This window comes from Equus asinus, chromosome 1 (genome assembly GCF_041296235.1).
Source record: "Equus asinus isolate D_3611 breed Donkey chromosome 1, EquAss-T2T_v2, whole genome shotgun sequence".
In the NCBI taxonomy this organism is placed as follows: domain Eukaryota; kingdom Metazoa; phylum Chordata; class Mammalia; order Perissodactyla; family Equidae; genus Equus; species Equus asinus.
In genome coordinates this window covers 103944962-103961662 of record NC_091790.1, presented here as the reverse complement: position 1 = coordinate 103961662, position 16701 = coordinate 103944962, and the positions used below count along the sequence as shown (strand labels likewise).

At 37.4% G+C, this 16701-nt stretch overlaps 1 protein-coding gene across 1 annotated transcript in view; it reads left to right on the top strand.

The window, feature by feature from the left end:
* Nucleotides 1-16012, top strand: part of SUGCT (succinyl-CoA:glutarate-CoA transferase) — a 747747-nt gene extending 731735 nt beyond the window's left edge. Inside the window, exons 15-18 of the transcript XR_011501704.1 lie at nucleotides 11321-11493; nucleotides 13500-13599; nucleotides 14018-14128; nucleotides 14878-16012. The gene's annotated coding sequence lies outside the window, so the exon portion shown is untranslated. The remainder of the gene's footprint in view (nucleotides 1-11320; nucleotides 11494-13499; nucleotides 13600-14017; nucleotides 14129-14877) is intronic.
* The last annotated feature ends 689 nt before the right edge of the window (nucleotides 16013-16701 follow it).

Genomic DNA, 16701 nt, shown 5'->3' with positions numbered 1-16701 from the left:
TCATGATCAAAAAACACTCAAGTCTAACAAATTAAACTTTGATGGATTGTCATTTTAAATTTCCCACTCTCCTGCTCATTCTGCTAATTGAGAACTGACTACTAATGCTAAGTAAATACTATCTAATACAGTTTGATACTTCCTCAACAGGACCGTGCATGTTACTCCATGTTTCAACAGTAATGGGAGTCTTGGGCCTTATACTTCTTAGCTTATAATGGAAAACATAGAGAAGATCTCTTGAGAATTGAGTAAGATTGTTTATATCTTGGGCTGTTTGGTGTTACTCAGCCAAACACTCACAACATTCCCTCCCTCAAGGAGAAATGGGCTCTTCATGGATATCAGATCAGGTGATTTCCTAAAATTGTTGATGGAAACCAGAAAGGTGCTAAAGAGCAAAAGTGAAAACTTAGGATAAAGGTATTCAGAGAGTTTCTAGACTCAAGTAGTTTGTTTTGCATTGTGGACTGAATGTTTGTGTCCCCCACAAACCTACAATGTGATGCGATTGTAGATAGGGACTGTGGGAGGTAATTAGGGTGAGATGAGTTCATGAGGTGGGGCCCTCATGATGAGATTAGTGCCCTTATAAGACGAGACACCAGAGAGTTTGCTGGTTTTCTCTCTGCCGTGTGAGGAGACAGTGACCATCTACATGCTGATAAGAGAGCTCTCACCGGGAACCGAATTAGCCAGCATCTTGATCTTGGGCTTCCCAGCCTCCAGAACTGTGAGGAACAAGTTTATGTTGTTTAAGCCACACAGTCTATGGTATTTTGTTATGGCAGCCTGAGAAGACTGTTACACTTCGGTTTGTTTTTCAGTCTTTCTGTCAAAACCAAGTATTATTTTGAGTTCAATTTCAAGTAGTGAAGACTGATTTATTTTAAGAGAGCTGACGGGACTCTTGTAAACCTGAATGTCCCTATAGTGTCTGAAAGTGTAGTTGTTTAGCCATTGGCAATAAGGAGATCTTGTGCTAACTCTCTATGTGGGAAACACATTTTGTGACAGGAAAATAGTGTACCGAACTACAATTAACTTTTGTATATTGATCATTTGTCTTACAGTCTTGCTGATCTTGTTTATTGGCACCAGTCCTTTTTTTGTGTGAATTTGCTAGGATTTCTATACAAAAGATTGTGTCATACACAAATAGAACTAGTTTTATTTCTTCCTTTTCAATCTAGACACCTTTTATTTATTTCGCTTGTCTAACTTGCTTGGCTAGAACCTGCAGTGCAATGCTGAATAGAAGTGGTGAGAGCAGACATTCTTTCTTGATCCTGAGATTAGCAGGAAAGTTTTCAGTCTCCCAGAATTAAGCATGATGGTAACTGTGGTTTCTTCATAGATGCCGTTTGTCAGGATAAGGAAATTCACTTCTTTTCTTACTTTGTTGAGTATGTTTTTTTTATCATAATAGGCGTTGGATTTTGTCAAATGCCTTTTCTGTTTCTATTGAGTGATGACCATATGTTTTGTTGTCCTTTATTTTATTCACATGGTACATTACATGGATTAATTTTGTATGTTGAACCAACCTTGCATTTCTGGGATAAATTCCACTTGGTCATGCTGTATAATTCTTCCCACGCATTGCTGGATTTGGGTTACTAATATTTTCTTTAAGATTTTTGCATCTATAATAACAGGGGATACTGGTGTGTAGTTTTCTTTTCTTGTCATGGCTGCCTGATCTTGGAATCGAGGTAATGCTAACCTCATAGAATGAGGTAGTAAATGTTCCCTTGTCTTGTATTTTTTTCAGAGTTTGTGAAGTACTGGTATTAATTCTTTAAATTTTTGGTAGAATTCACCACTAAAGTAATTTGGGCCTTGGCTTTTTTTTTGTGGGAAGATTTTATTACTAATTTAATCTCCTAACTTTTTAAAGTCTAGTCAGATTTTCTGTTTCTTCTTGATTTAGTTTTGGTAGTTTGTGTTTTTCTAGGAATTTGTCCATTTCATCCAGGTTATGTAAAATGTTGGCACATAACTGTTTTAGTAGTCCCTTAAAATCCTCTTTTGTTTCTCTAAGATCAGTAGTAATAGCCTGTCTTTCACTCCGGATTTTAGTAATTTGAGTGTCTCTTTTATTATTGGTCAGTCTATAAAGGTTTATTATATTTGCTGATCTTTTAAAATAACCAACTTTTGGGTTTGTTGGTTTTCTCTGTTCTCCTATTCTCTCTTTCACTTATTTGGGTTCTAATTTTTATTGTTTTCTTTCTCCTTCTTGCTTTGGTTTAGTTTGCTTTTCTCTATCTAGTTTCTTAAGATGAAAAGTTAGGTTATTGATTTGAGATTTTCTTCTTTTTCAATATATGTATTTTGAGCTATAAATTTCCTTCTACATACTGCTTTAGCTGCATCTCATATATTTTGATATGTTGTACTTTTGTTTCCATTCATCTCAAAGTATTTCCTAATTTCCCATTTTCTTCTTCAATTCATTGATTATTTAAGAATGTGTTGTTTTATTTCACATATTTGTAAATTTCCAAAATTTCTTTCTGTTATTGATTTCTAATTTCTCTTCATTGTACGGAGTGTTAATCTTTTGTGTGATTTCAATCCTTCTAAGTTTTTGGAGATTCCTTTTATGGCCTACTGTGACCTATCCTGGAGAGTTTTCTATGTACACTTGAGAATAATATGTACTCTGCTGTTGTTAGGTGGAGTCTATAGATGTCTGCTAGGTCTACTCAGTTTAAAGTGTCATTGAAATCTTCTACCTCCTCATTAGTCTTCTCTACAGTTGTTCTAACCATTAATGAAAGTGTTGCATTAAAGCCCCCAACCATTATTTTTGAATTGTATATTTTTCCCTTTAGTTCTGTCAGTTTTTGCTTCATGTATTGTGTGGCTCTGATGTTAGGTGTATATGTGTTTATAATTGTTATGTCTTCTTGATAAATTGACCCTTTTATTGTTATAAAATTTCATTCTTTGTCAAGCAGCAATTTTTGTCTTAAAGTCTATTTTGTCTGATATTAGTATATCCACTCTAGCTCTCCTTTGGTGACTGACTAGTATATCTTTTTCCCTTCTTTTACATTCAGCCCATTTGTGTCATAAATCTAAACTGTGTCTTGTAGGTAGCATATAGTTGGATTATTTTTTCTTTTTCAAATCTTTATTCTCTGATTGAAGTGACTAATCCATTTACATTTAACATAATTGTTGATAAAGTATAATTTATATCTGCCATTTTGCTTTTTGTTTTTATACATCTTAGACTTTTTTGGTTCCTCTGTTTCTCTAATAATGTCTTCTTTTGTGTTAAATATTTTCTAGCATGCCAACTTAATTCCCTTGTTATTTCTTTTACTGGTTTTTGTTGTTGTTGTTGTTATTATCCAGTGGTTGCCTGGAGGATTACAATCAACATTTTAACATAAAAATCTCATTTGAATAAATACCAACTAATTTATATAGTAATCAAAAATTTTCCTCCTTTCCCCCTTCTTTGTGCTATTATTTTAATAAAATTAAATCTTTACACATCATATGCCCACCAGCAAAAGATTATAGCTTTATTCAATTTTCTTTTAAATCAGAAAGGAGAAAAAAAGTTTTATAAATAAAAAGTACATTTGTACTATCTTTTATATTCACCTATGTGCTTATCTTTACTAGTGCTCTTTATTTCTTTGTGTGGATTTTTATTAGCCTCTAGTGTCCTTTTATTTCATTCTAAAGGGCTCTATTTAGTATTTCTTGTAGGAAAGGTTTGCTAGTGACACATTGTCTCAGTTTTGCTTATCTGGAGATGTCAATTCTTCTTTAGTCTTATTTTGAAGAACAGATTTACTGGATATAGAATTCTTAGTTAACAATCATTTACTTTCTGTATTTTCAATATGTTATATCAATATCTTCCATTTTGGTTTTTGATGAGAAATCATCTATTAATATTATTGATGATCCTTTATACATGTACATTGCTTCTCTCTTGCTGCTTTCAAGATTCTCTTTTGTGTTTGGCTTTTGACAGTTTGATTATAGTGTGTCTTTGAATCTCTGAGTTTATCCTACTTGGAATTTGTTGAGCTATTTGGATGTGTAGATTAATATTTTTCATCAAATTTGCAAAGTTTTCATACTTTATATGTTCAAATATTCTTTCTGCCCCTTTCTCTCTCTCTCCTCTCCTTCTGAGACTGCTATTATACATATGATGGTCTCTTGATGGTATCCCACAGGTCTCTGAGACTCTATTCATTTTTCTTTATTTTTTTTCTTTCTGTACCTCAGATTTGACATCTCAATTAGCCCATCTCTAAGTTTGCTAATTCTTCCTTCTGCCAGCTCAAATCTGTTGCTGCACCCTTCTAGTAAACTTTTCCTTTCAGTTTTTGCACTTTTCAACTCCAGAATTTTTATTTGGTTCTTTTTATAATTTCTATATCCATTGATATTCTATAATGGATGAGGCATCATTCTCATACACTCCTTTATTTCCTTAGACAAAGTTTCCTTTATTTCTTTAGATATGATTTCCCTTAGTTTTTTGGAAATATTTAAGTTACCTGTTTTAAAGTCTTTTTCTAGTAAATCCAGTGTCTGGGCTTCTTCAGGAACAAGTTCTATTGACTGCTTTTGCTTCTGTGTATGGGCCATATTGTCTTATTTCTATGCATGTCTCATAATTTTTTGTTGAAAACTGGACTTTTTAAACAATATAATGTAGCAACTCTAGAAATCAGATTCTTCTTCCTCTACAGAATTTGTCATTGTTGTTGTTTTTTGTGATTGTTCTTGATGCTGTTTGTTTAATGACTTTCCAAAACTAATCACATAAAGTCTGTATTCTTTTTCATGTGTGGCCACTGAATTCTCTGCTCAATTAGCTTAGCAGACCACTAATTATTCAAAAGAGACTTTCTTAAATGCCCGTTTCCCAGTCTTTGCCAAGGGGCTTTCTGTATGTATTGAAGGATATTGTCAATGCTCAAGTAGGTAATTTACAACTCTGCCTTAGCCTTCACTTATTGCTTACGTAGAGTGTCAAGTTCAGTCAGCAGTTTCTTGGCAAAGTCATAAAGAATAGCAGCAGGAATCCCTGAGCTTTTCTCGTATCCAGTCTGCAACAGGACAGCCTCTTCTGCTTTAACCAGGGAAGCCTTCGTTGCCATTTTGAAGACTGCAAAGAAATGAGTAATGCTCTCTCATTCTGTGTTTGGCAAAATACAGGCATACCCTTAGGGCTGGTTTGCTTCTAAAAAGTAACCTTGTGGATGTTGGAGTTTCTCTTCACATACTGCAACATTGTACAAATAGCCAAATGCCAAACGGAAAATAGTTTTTAAAGTTTAGTTATCTATTTGTTATACTCATGCCGTTCCTTCTATGCATGAAAATACCAGCACAGCTATCTCTTTAAAAACTTGCTACTCATGATCATATTCCAAGGTAGTTGCAAGACAGATCACTAAAGCAACACTTAATGGATGACTTTCTCCATCATTCCATGATTCATTTACTTGTACTGGAATGTAACTCACAAACAGATTTAGTGTCAAATCTGGCAATAACTCTGCTCCCCTAGAAACCTTTGATGCTACATTGCCCAATTGCCAGTGATGACCATTAGATTCTGAGGCCTTTGTGAAGTGGAAAAAACAACTACCCACGAAAGGGCAAAGCACCTCATTTGCACTCCCTGATTTAAAGTTTGTTTCTCACAGTGGTCTCTGTAATTTCTTTGGAAGCTGGGACTTGAAATATATATCTTGTGTTCATGTCCATCTTTTGTTCCCACACAAGTTTATTCTTGCAGTAGCCATTGTACATCAATGACATCAGTATTTGCAAGGAGAGTCCCATGAGTGCCGTTAGAAGGATGCTCCATTTTGCTTCCAGGTCCAAACAATGGCTTTTGAAACCAGAGAAGGTCTTGCACAATGCATAAGCATTCCAGATGCTATAAGTACTTTCAAATGCCCCATGAATCTAAAAGATGTTGGAAACTCAGAGACCTGCATTTTAGTGGCACTAAAAACACATTTTTAAAGAGACACAATATATGGCACATCAATTTGGAGAAGTTTGGAGTGTCTTTTTCCATTTGTTCTCCTTCCAATCTTTCTCATGCTTCTAGATATTTTCTCTCTTTTTTTAAAATAAAATCTTCTATATTATATGTCATTTATGTTTCTTTTAATGTATCTTAGCATACCAGCACATTGCTTCTCTTCCAGAACTTTAATGCATCAATCCACACACATGTATGTGTGTTTTAGGAGTGTTCAACAGCAATTACACACTTACCTCACTGGTGATAGGACAACCCATCTGAGCAGACAGATCTGAAAAGTATTAACTTAAGGATGTTTGAAGTTGAATGTTTGTTCTTAGAAGATTGGGATACTATCTTAAGAAGGAAAAAAAGTACTATGTATACACAGATGATATTAGGAAATAACACTATCATGGTTTCCTATAACTGGATGTGAATCTCCTCTCCCCCATATAAGGTCACTTTAAAGTACACAGTGGATTCAAAATATTTAGAAATACTTGAGTAATACTGAACAGTTTCAAACTGGAGTAAAGTTTACCAGGTCCAAGTTAACTGTCCTTTGAAAGTTGAACTTCTTGGCTACACATGGATGCTCTCCAAGTGAAGGTTCTTGAGACAGATGGGTTCTTACACAGCACTCCAGCCTGTTCTCCAAAGAAGGGGAAGGAGTGTGACCAAACACTTCCTCACTGAGGACTCCATGATACCTCCAGGATTCTGTCAACTGTTTCTTGCTCTTCTTTGTTATCAGACATCCTACTCCTTAGCCTTGACTTCTGCTAGGATGGACTTCATCTCCTACCTTTTATTGCTGAAGAGGGAAGAGAGAACTCAGAAATCCCCAGCTCTTCTGTATTTGCTTCAAACGCAATCAAAGAACAGAGGTAGGGTACTTGCTGTCCCCTTTCCTTAAGTGGAGAGTTGGTGTTTCCAGATCTTCCAGATTGAGTGATATCCAGTTCAATAGACCCTTCTCCCCAAGAACTTCCAGCCCCTGCTATGTGGATTCCTTCAAAGACAAATTACACCCAACAACAATAACAAATTCAAGAAAATAGCGATTTTTGCCTAGGCAGGCTGCACACTTGCATTACTAGTGAGGAAGTCTATGTTGTAAAAGCCCATCATCAATGTCATGAAAATAGTATTCAATTCAATGGGAAATAGGTGGGTGATTTGGCCCTTCCTGGGCTGATCACACAATGGCTCCAGGTTGACTTTTGATAAGGAACAGAACAGAGTTCAAGGTGCTTGTTAGATAGAAGTGTCATGGATCAGCTCTTGGAAACTTTCTACCCTAATCAGCCCCAGCCTGTTTATTTTCAAATCTATGTATTGCTCTTTCAGGCAGGTTTCCAGGTGGATCATCTGGAGACAAGTGTATTTCCAGTTCCCTCCCCTTATAATAACGGCAAGGAAGAAGCTGAGTAAACCAAAAGAGCTGTATTTTAAGCATCAACTGTACCTTTCTTGGGAATTTCACATAAACAAGGAAACGTTATTGTGCTGTCCCAGCCTGTGCTTTTATGAGTTCTCTCTTCTGAGTTATGCCATTTCAAAATTTACCTAATTATTAATTACTTGAATTTGCCCCACGTGTATGAATTATGCTTATTTTATTTTCAGGTGTTTTGGTTTTTGTACCCAGAGGTAAGAGGCATTTTTGGCAGATGTAAAAGTATTGTTGGCTACTCAAGTGGAGACTGTCCCCAAGCTCCTCAGCCCACTGATCAAGAACATGTCCTATCTTAAATCAGTTTCCTAATGAGACAGAGATGTCCCTTGTTGATTTTTACTCTTCTCAATGCAACTAATGCATTATCTGCTTGGATATTAGACTCTAATTAGATAACTTTTTAACAATGATCTTTTTTCTCTGCTTTTAAGAATGAAAATAGTTGTCTCTAGAAACCTGAACAGCAGGATATGCTTTCATGACTTACCTGGAGCCAATTTGTACTGGGAAGAATGTTTTGTGTTGTTCTCCTTAAGGAGAGCTGTGTTAAATTAAATGGAATACTCTTGTCCAAATTTATTTGCATACAAAATTTAATCATGTTAAATGGTACCCTATGGGATAAATATGGGGAAATATTACTTTCATATATCAATACCCTGGTATGGCTTATTCCAGGTATATACAATCATCAGTGTGTACTTGTTGTCTTCTTTCTTTCTGGCAGGGTAAATGCATCTAGACAATCTAGAAGCAGTTCCAAATTATCAAGATAGAAGCTAAAAATAAGAGAGGTCAAACCACAGCAACGTTTATGCTGTTTAATATTTTAATCCTTTAAAAAGATGTCAAATGTGGGTTTACACTGTACATTTGCATGAAGCTGACTTACTCATCTATTTTGATTAGGACCGTCATTAGGAGGGATAGCCTGGACTTGTCAAGAGCAACTGTTTTTCCTTCACTTTAACCCTTGAAATGATGTCTCCTAGCCCACTGAATGCCAAATTGAACAAGTGCTATTAAGAGTTTTCAGAAAGGTCTTCATATTCTACATGGTATTTCTCATTATCTTGAAGATATTGAAATAGCGTATTAATGTTTTTTCAAGGAAGACTTCTCTATTCATTTCCTATCAACAAATTATGCATAAGTTGAAAAATATTTGTCTCACTATGTTTGAATAAACATGAACCTTGCCTATCTAGTTTTTGGTTGGGCAGGTCTCTTTGGGTGTAAAGAAAGCCCTATTTAGGTCAAAAGGATGGTATATAAAGGAAAACAGAAAGGAATTCTCTAAAATTTAAACTTAATTCTAAACATCATATTGCATCTTAAAAACAGAGGTACACTCAATCTTTGTGGGGACATCAAGGTTGACTGTACTGACCAGTAAGAGGGCAGGCTCTGAGACCAAGATTCTGGAGAGGGTTCAGGAAAGCACAATCCAGGCAAGTGCCTCAAATGTTCAGAGGCACTTGGCTCCCTATGGTTTGGATCCAGTCACGCCATGTAACAGGTCTCATGCTGTGAAAAATAGTCAGTGGTATGCAGAACAGAGTAGTAGGATTTGTCCTCCAAAAGCTATTCCAAACTCAATCTGTGCGAGTCCATGGGAAGGATCCCAGCTGGGTAGGCCCCAAGCATATACTCTTCTCGGTTTGCAGAAGGTGCTTACTCAATTCTTTACATGCTGGAAATAACTTTCTATGAGGAGTCGTGTCTGTATTTACCCCAGGGCCTAACTCTGTGGGGAGGTGGGAAAGCCATTGATGAGAAGTGTCACAGCTACTCACCTGTAGCTGGGTTGTGAGAGTCTCATACACTGTGGTTGAGTTTCTCTTGTCTAGGATACGGATCTGCTTTCAACAACCTCATCACACCATGGGCCTTCCACAACCCCACTGAAAAGGCAATATCAGACTCTCTGTCATGCAGCCTCAACAAATGAGTTGTCTAAAGGTTAAGGACTCCATTCATGGCTCCACTCCAGCTGGACTGACAGAAAGCTTTATACTTGGGCTTAAAAATTGCTTAAACTAAGTTGTGTTTTAATGTCGTGCTCTTGATTTTTAAGTGGGACTTTGTGTGGCATCCTTGCCTGCGCAACTCCAGTTGAGCACACGGTGTATGACATCACACAGTGTTTCCTGTATGAGGCCCCATCAGTGTTGATTTCCTTGAGAAATTAATACAGAAAAATGCATTTGCTTCCCTGAGGAACCGGTATGTTTCTTATCTAATAACAAGAACTGCATAACAGACCATATCTCCCTTTTTTGCTTCGGCTGCCAGGGAACTTAAAGCCAAATTTAACTATGTTTGCAACTATGTAAGCCCATTTGGCCTGTGTATTTGCATTCTTTTATGACCCTCTCTTCTTTCTTTTTTCCTTCCTTTATTAGTCCATTTGTTTTAGTCTTACCCTCATCAACTACTCTGAGAAAAGAGGAAAAGTATAAATTAATAAAAAAAATAGAACAATGTTTGGCAACTTTCAAAATAAAGATTGTTTCACTTCAGAATGATCATTGGCCAATTTCTAATAACTCTATCAATCACATTAATTGAGTTTCATATGGTGTTTCTTTTAAAGTATTATATATTCTCACTAAAACAGATGAAACAAAATAAAAAATGCTTTTGTATTTTGGTTGATTTAACCTTCAGGAATTTTTCAATTCTATTTCTGAAAGATAAATTAGACCTTTTTGAAAAAACTAATATAGAATCAGACAATCTATGCAGCTGCGATCAGAGACTAAATCCTTAATTCTAAAATGGAAAATACAAAATAAAATTTATTTACATTGGCTGAACCTCACTAATTTGCAGGCACTATGACTGAAAGAAGACAGTTTGTTGAAAATCCAAAAAATTATAAGAATTTAGTCACAGTAATGGCCTAGTTTCAAATACCACAGGACAGGGTTTTTTTTTCCCCATTGTCACTCCCTTCTTCTCTGTCCCACCACTCTCTTACTCATGAAACTTCTTTTTAATTAGCCAGAGAATAGAGAACAGAGTTGCTATTTGCAAGAACATCAAGACTGTGCAAAAAGAAGTGGGCAATAACAGCAAGAGAAAGTTTCATCGGTGCATTTTAATTTTGAAGAACCTATAGCTACTCCCGAGGATGAACAGGACCCTATAGGTTTCACAGAGCTTTTTCAGGTGGTGGAACTAAATGGGACAACTGGTTAGGAGCCAGGGTTTGGGAGGGAGGGAAGCAGGATACAAAGACTGTGCAGGGAGACGAAGAGAGAAAGAATTCATGAGGAGGATTCAGTATTGGTGGAGAAATTGAAAACAAACTAATAAACAAGCAAACCTGTTTTGCATCATCCTCTGGACATACATTAGTGATCATACGATAGCAATATTTTCTTTCTGTTAATGGATCGTCTTCTTTTGCCTCTTAGAAGTTAAGGACTTTATTAAGGAGTGATTAAAATCTTGACAAACATACAGCAGTAGACTGCCACGTTGGAGAAGGATTCTTGATTTGGTTGAAAGAGCTTCTGAAAGAACCATTGGAGAGGAAACATATGAAACTGTTCTAGAGGCTGTTTCAACCAGTCCAGAGATGTTTAACTTAGCTCCTTTGTATTATGCAAAAGATGTACTTGCAGATCCATCAGATCTCATATTTCTTCCCTTCTTCCATCTTTTGGAAAATTTAACACTTACATGACCCTGGACATGATCAAGCACATCCTCCTCTGAGCTCAATGTCTGTGAAGCACAACTTAGGGTTTACTCAAGTGATCTGTTTTGTTGCCCAGATGGAGTGAGAACTACCATGCTCTGCACTCTCTCTCCCATTACTGCAGAGTCCCATGCTGCCCAATAGCTGCTTCTTCTGTGTGGGCCACAGCACAGTCTCACTGGCATGGAAAAGGTGCCGCCAGCCTCCCGGAGGCAGAGATGTTATCCTTGTCACAACTGGGAAAGAGCAAGTTGAGATTGGATCATGGAGTATTATTGTAAGTCACCAAGTTCATGGGTGAGTAATGAGAGATCACAGAATCTCCATTTAACAACTAAGACAAGCACAGAACCCCTCAGTATGAAGTGCGTTTCATAGGAAACTGATAACCAGATCCTCCCACACCCAAGCAATTAAAATAAAATAACCTCCTCCCCATTTCCCAATCTCACACACTCCCACCCTCAATCAAAATGAAGTTGGCGACGTACTCGTGTAAATTCTGGCTATGTAGCTTTGAATGTCCTTTCCAAAACTATGGGAATTTCTGGAAATAAAGCAGTGATTTCTCATATCAAAATACATGCAATAACCACAAAAAGCCACTCCCCCACTATTTCTTCCCTAATATAGAGCCTAAAACAGAAATCAAATCAAGAGAAACTGGACACGATGCATATTTCTAACCTGTGGAGCATAATTTCAATAATAGGTGATATTTAATAAGTTTCTATGTAACCCACCCGTTTTTCTTTTCTCCTTTCATGAACCTAAGAAAATTTCCAAATGAAAAACACTCATTCTATGAACAATGGACCTGATAAGGACTGGAACAAACTCCTCCTTTTGTCCATATCTTTGGGTCTTATTTACACACTTTTGTAAAACTAGAAAGAATAAAATAGGATAAGACAATCTAGATATCTCTGAAATATTTATGAAATAAGCCCTTTTTGATGTAAACAAATCATTTACAACACCCATAGACTAGGTCACAAACTGAACCATCCGCTTCATCTGCCCATCAATTCCAACTGACGATGGACCTGTATTTCCCGAGTCAGCTGTAAGGAGAACTGCTTCAGGCTCAGCCTCGTTCTATTGGCAGGGTTAAACTCACACCCAGGCTGAGCACGGTCAATCACTGTCAGTTGGTTATGCTGCCTCTGTTTATGTAATTCAGTGGATGGTTCTGGCTCTGGGGAGCTGAGAAGCTGAAGCAGTGCAGTGTCCATATGTTATTAGTTTCCAACCTCAATGTGACCACCTCAGGGGTCGGGGGCAGCTCCTGAGGCCACAAGAGACATCAAATAACAGAACAAAGTTCTCCATGGCCTGTGGGAGAAGTCTTACTGATCCCAAGACACAAGACTGGGCTGGTTAAAGGTATGGAGAAGATTCAGGGCTCAATGTTTAATAAGCCTAGATGGAGTCATCAAAAGCAGGGTGAGCAAAAGAGCTCTCTGAAGCAAAGACTCAAGCAGGAAGAACACTGTTGCTCCGTCTGTGGAGGGTACAGGACAGGGGCTGACTCCTACTCTGGGTGCTGCTCAAACCTGACAGACTTAAGGGAATCTCAAGCCCTCCTCAAGAGTCCCTGTAGCGTGAGTGTCCAGAGGCCCTCCTTATAGTTGAATGGATCCTGGGCAACCCCCAGAGACCCAGTCTCTTCCATCAGCCCCTCAGTCATGCTTTTATTACAGCTCCTGCTCTAACCAGCTGAGTGAAACCAGCTCAAGGCGCTGTTGGTGTAGGAGGAGAAAGGACCTGCAATGACAAGGCAGTTTTGTCCTGATCCTGACTTAAGAGATAGCTCTGTAAACTCCACTGCTGCTTGTTGTCCCACAGCCTCTCTTGGCCAAAATCCTTCCCTTAGAAATGGCTTATCAAGTCCTATTGTGTCACAGGGTCTGTCTTGGTGTTTCAAAGCTTTCAGGAAACACTATGCTATGCCCTGCTTAAGGTAAGAGATCATGCTGAAGAAATAAAGAATATTTCAAACTTACATTTGATCCATCCTTTAGAGTTCTATCCCAAGTGATGCATTTTAATTGGAATACAGAAACCTGATGTCCAGTTTCAGGTCCATATCCTATTAGATCAGCCATTGTGTCTAAAAGCTTTTGTTTTCCACATCTGCTTTGATTTGCCCAAGTTAACATTTGTTTCTGTCCTTGAATGTCTTTAGTAATAAATTACAGAAAAGCTTTAAAGTATCTTAGTATGCTCAGTTCCATAAGATCATGTTATAAAGCATATTATGCTGTTACGGTGTTAGTTTTTCCTGTTGGCTTTTCTCCTAGGGGTGTTGACATTCCCAAGCTGTTCTCTCTGCAATGGCAGCAAAGTGCGGCTGCCCTGTGTCAGTCAGAAACCAGTATTTCCAAAGCAACATTCTTGCAGGTAGGAATCACCCAATTTATTCCTTTCTGGGCAGCAAGATATTGATGACAACACATTCAGAGTCCATCAGGAGGGGTTTTTAACTTGGAACTTTTCAGAATCAAGATTTGTCGAGTACGTTTGGACTCAGACTCTGAAGTTTTAACCGTCTTTTTTGGTTTATGTATAGGCAGTCTCTTTTGTGCAGGGTATAGGACTAGGTGTTGATAATATAAGTAAGGTATGGTTTCTGCTCTCAAAGAGCTCAGAAGCCAAGAGGGAGAAAGACATGAAACAAATAAAAGCAAAGGATGGAGGGCATTACTATGAATTTGCATATGATCTAGTCTGGACTCCAAGGAGGGGATTCAACTTGGGGAGGCTGTTACAATACATTTCACAGAGGAGACGAATCTTGAAACAAACATTTTCCTGACAGGGTGGCGGTGGGACATTCTGTAAAGAAGGGGCAAGAAATCAAAAGAAATGAGTCTGGACAGCAGGGCAAGGAGCAGAAGCAGTGTGGCAAGGCCAGCAGGAGCAGATTACGGTGAGCCTTATCTCCCGGGCTGTTTTGTCAGTATCTGAGATGCACTGAAACATCTGAAGCAAAACAGTGACATGTTCCGATTTGTGGCTTTTGAAAAAAAAAAAAATCATGTGACAGCCGAGTTAAGAGGGGCTAGAGAGATGTGAAATGGTGACAGAGAGGCCAGTTTAAAGACTTTTGCACTTTCCAGGAGAATGGTGAGGACAAGGTGGACTCAGGCCAGAGCCGTGAGATGAGCTGGACGGGATGGTCCTAAGAAATTTAAAAAGGATATATGTAGACATGAGTCAGCAAGACTGAGGGCCAACTCTCAGACTTCATGGATGAATTATGGCATAATTCATAGATGTAACAGATTGGTTTTTTTTAATTTCAGTTTTATTGAAGTATAATTAACATATAAAATTGTAAGATATTTAAAGAGTGCATAGTGGTAATTTGATACATGTATACATTGTCAAAGAATTCCTCCCATCTAGTTAATTGACACATCCATCACCTCACATATTTATGTATTTATTTTTTTGTTGACAACATTTAAGTTCTACTCTCCTAGCAAATTTCAATTATACAATACAATGTGATCAACTCTATTCACCATGTTTTACACTAGATCCTCAGACATTATTCATCTTACAACTGAAAGTTTGTACCATTTTATCAACCTCTCCCTATTTCCCTCACCCCCCAGCCCTTGATAACAGCTTTTCTACTCTTTGTTTCTATGAGTTTAATTTTTTTTTTTTCAGATTCTACAAAAAGGCGATACCATGCAGCATTTATTTTTCTCTGTCTGGATTATTTTACTTAGCATAATGTCCTCAAGGTCCAACCATGTTGTTGCAAATATCTATCTATCTATCTATCTATCTATCTATCTATCTATCTCACATCTTTATCTCCTCATCAACTGATGAACACTTAGGTTGTTTCTTTATCTTAGCTATTGTGAATAATGCTGCAATAAACATCAAAACTTCTGCACAGTAAAGGAAACCATCAACGAAATGAAAAGGGAACCTACAGAATGGGAGAAAATATTTTCAAATCATGTATCTGATAAAGGCTTAATATCCAAAATATATAAAGAACTGATACAATTCAATTGTAAAAAAACAAACAATCTGATTAAAAACTGGGAAGAGGAGCTGAACACACAGTTTTCCAAAGAAGACATACAAATGGCCAACAGATACATGAAAATGTGCTCAGTATCGCTTATCATCAGGGAAATGCAAATCAAAACCACAATGAGATATCACCTCTCACGTGTTAGAATGGCTGTCATCAAAAAGACAAGAGATAAGTGTTGGCAAGAATGTGGAGAAAAGGGAACCTAGAGCACTGTTGGTGAGAATGTAAACTGGTGCAACCACTATGGAAAACAATATGAAAATTCCTCAAAAAACTGAAAAATAGAACTACCATATGATGTAGCAGTCTCACTTCTGGGTATATACCCAAAGCAAATAAGAACAGGATATTGAAGAGATACCTGGACTCCCATGTTCATTGCAATGTTATTCATGATAGCTAAGACAAATTGTCTTAATGTGCATTAAAACACTAGGTGTATTTAGCATCTCAGATTCTTTTTCAATTATTATGATTTTATTATTCATTTCACTGTGGGGAAGAGGAGACCACACAAGTGAGGAAATAAATAAATAAAACTCATTTCTAAGTCAACCACCTATAAAAAGTTTCAGTCAACATTTTTTTTATGTATAGAATCATCTGGAAATTTTATGTGTATATGCCTGTGAAATATCTATGTTTATATAACAGTGGGTCTTCTATGCACATTTCTTTGTTACCTTTTTTTTTCACTCAAAAATATATTGTAATATTATTTCCATGTCAATAAATATGAATCTTGAAGTCATTTTAAATCTCCACGCCATACTTTGCGTATATACCATAATTAATCTAATCAATTTCTCTTCAGAAGCCATTCAGCTTCATTGTTTTTACTGAACAATGCTGTCTTAAGTGTCAGGTTTGGGATTTGATTTTATCCTACTTGCCAGCTCAGAGGTAAGCCAATTACTGCTTTGTGGATGTTGGCAGAAGACACAAGACTCCTGGGTTAGAAACAAGGGAGATTATTCCCTATAGCACAAAAGCAGCAAGAGCATCAGCATGCATGGTTCCCCCACCCCACAAATCCCGCAGCAGTGATTACATGGGCCCAGATGGATGCTGCGCACACAGTGAGTTTGCTCTGAGGCTGAGGACTACTGAGCTTAGGGAATCTACTTCATCTACGGAGGCAGTAAGCAAGCTTGCTCTTTGCCCTGGAAGGAGGCATTACCTCATCCTTCAAGCACAAGCCTGGGAAATGTCCTGGGTAGAGCGGTAAGGATGCTACATTCTTGGCATACCCAGCAAGATGTGTAGGAGCACAAGAGATCCATGAAGGACTCTCTCTCAACAATAAGTACCCTTAAATATTTCAGTATTTTTTAAAAATCTACATTTTTACATATCCTTAGGGTAAAACAGAAGGAATGAAATTACTCAAGCAATGAATTTGCACTGCTGGGGACTTTCTGTATGTGTTGCCAAATTGC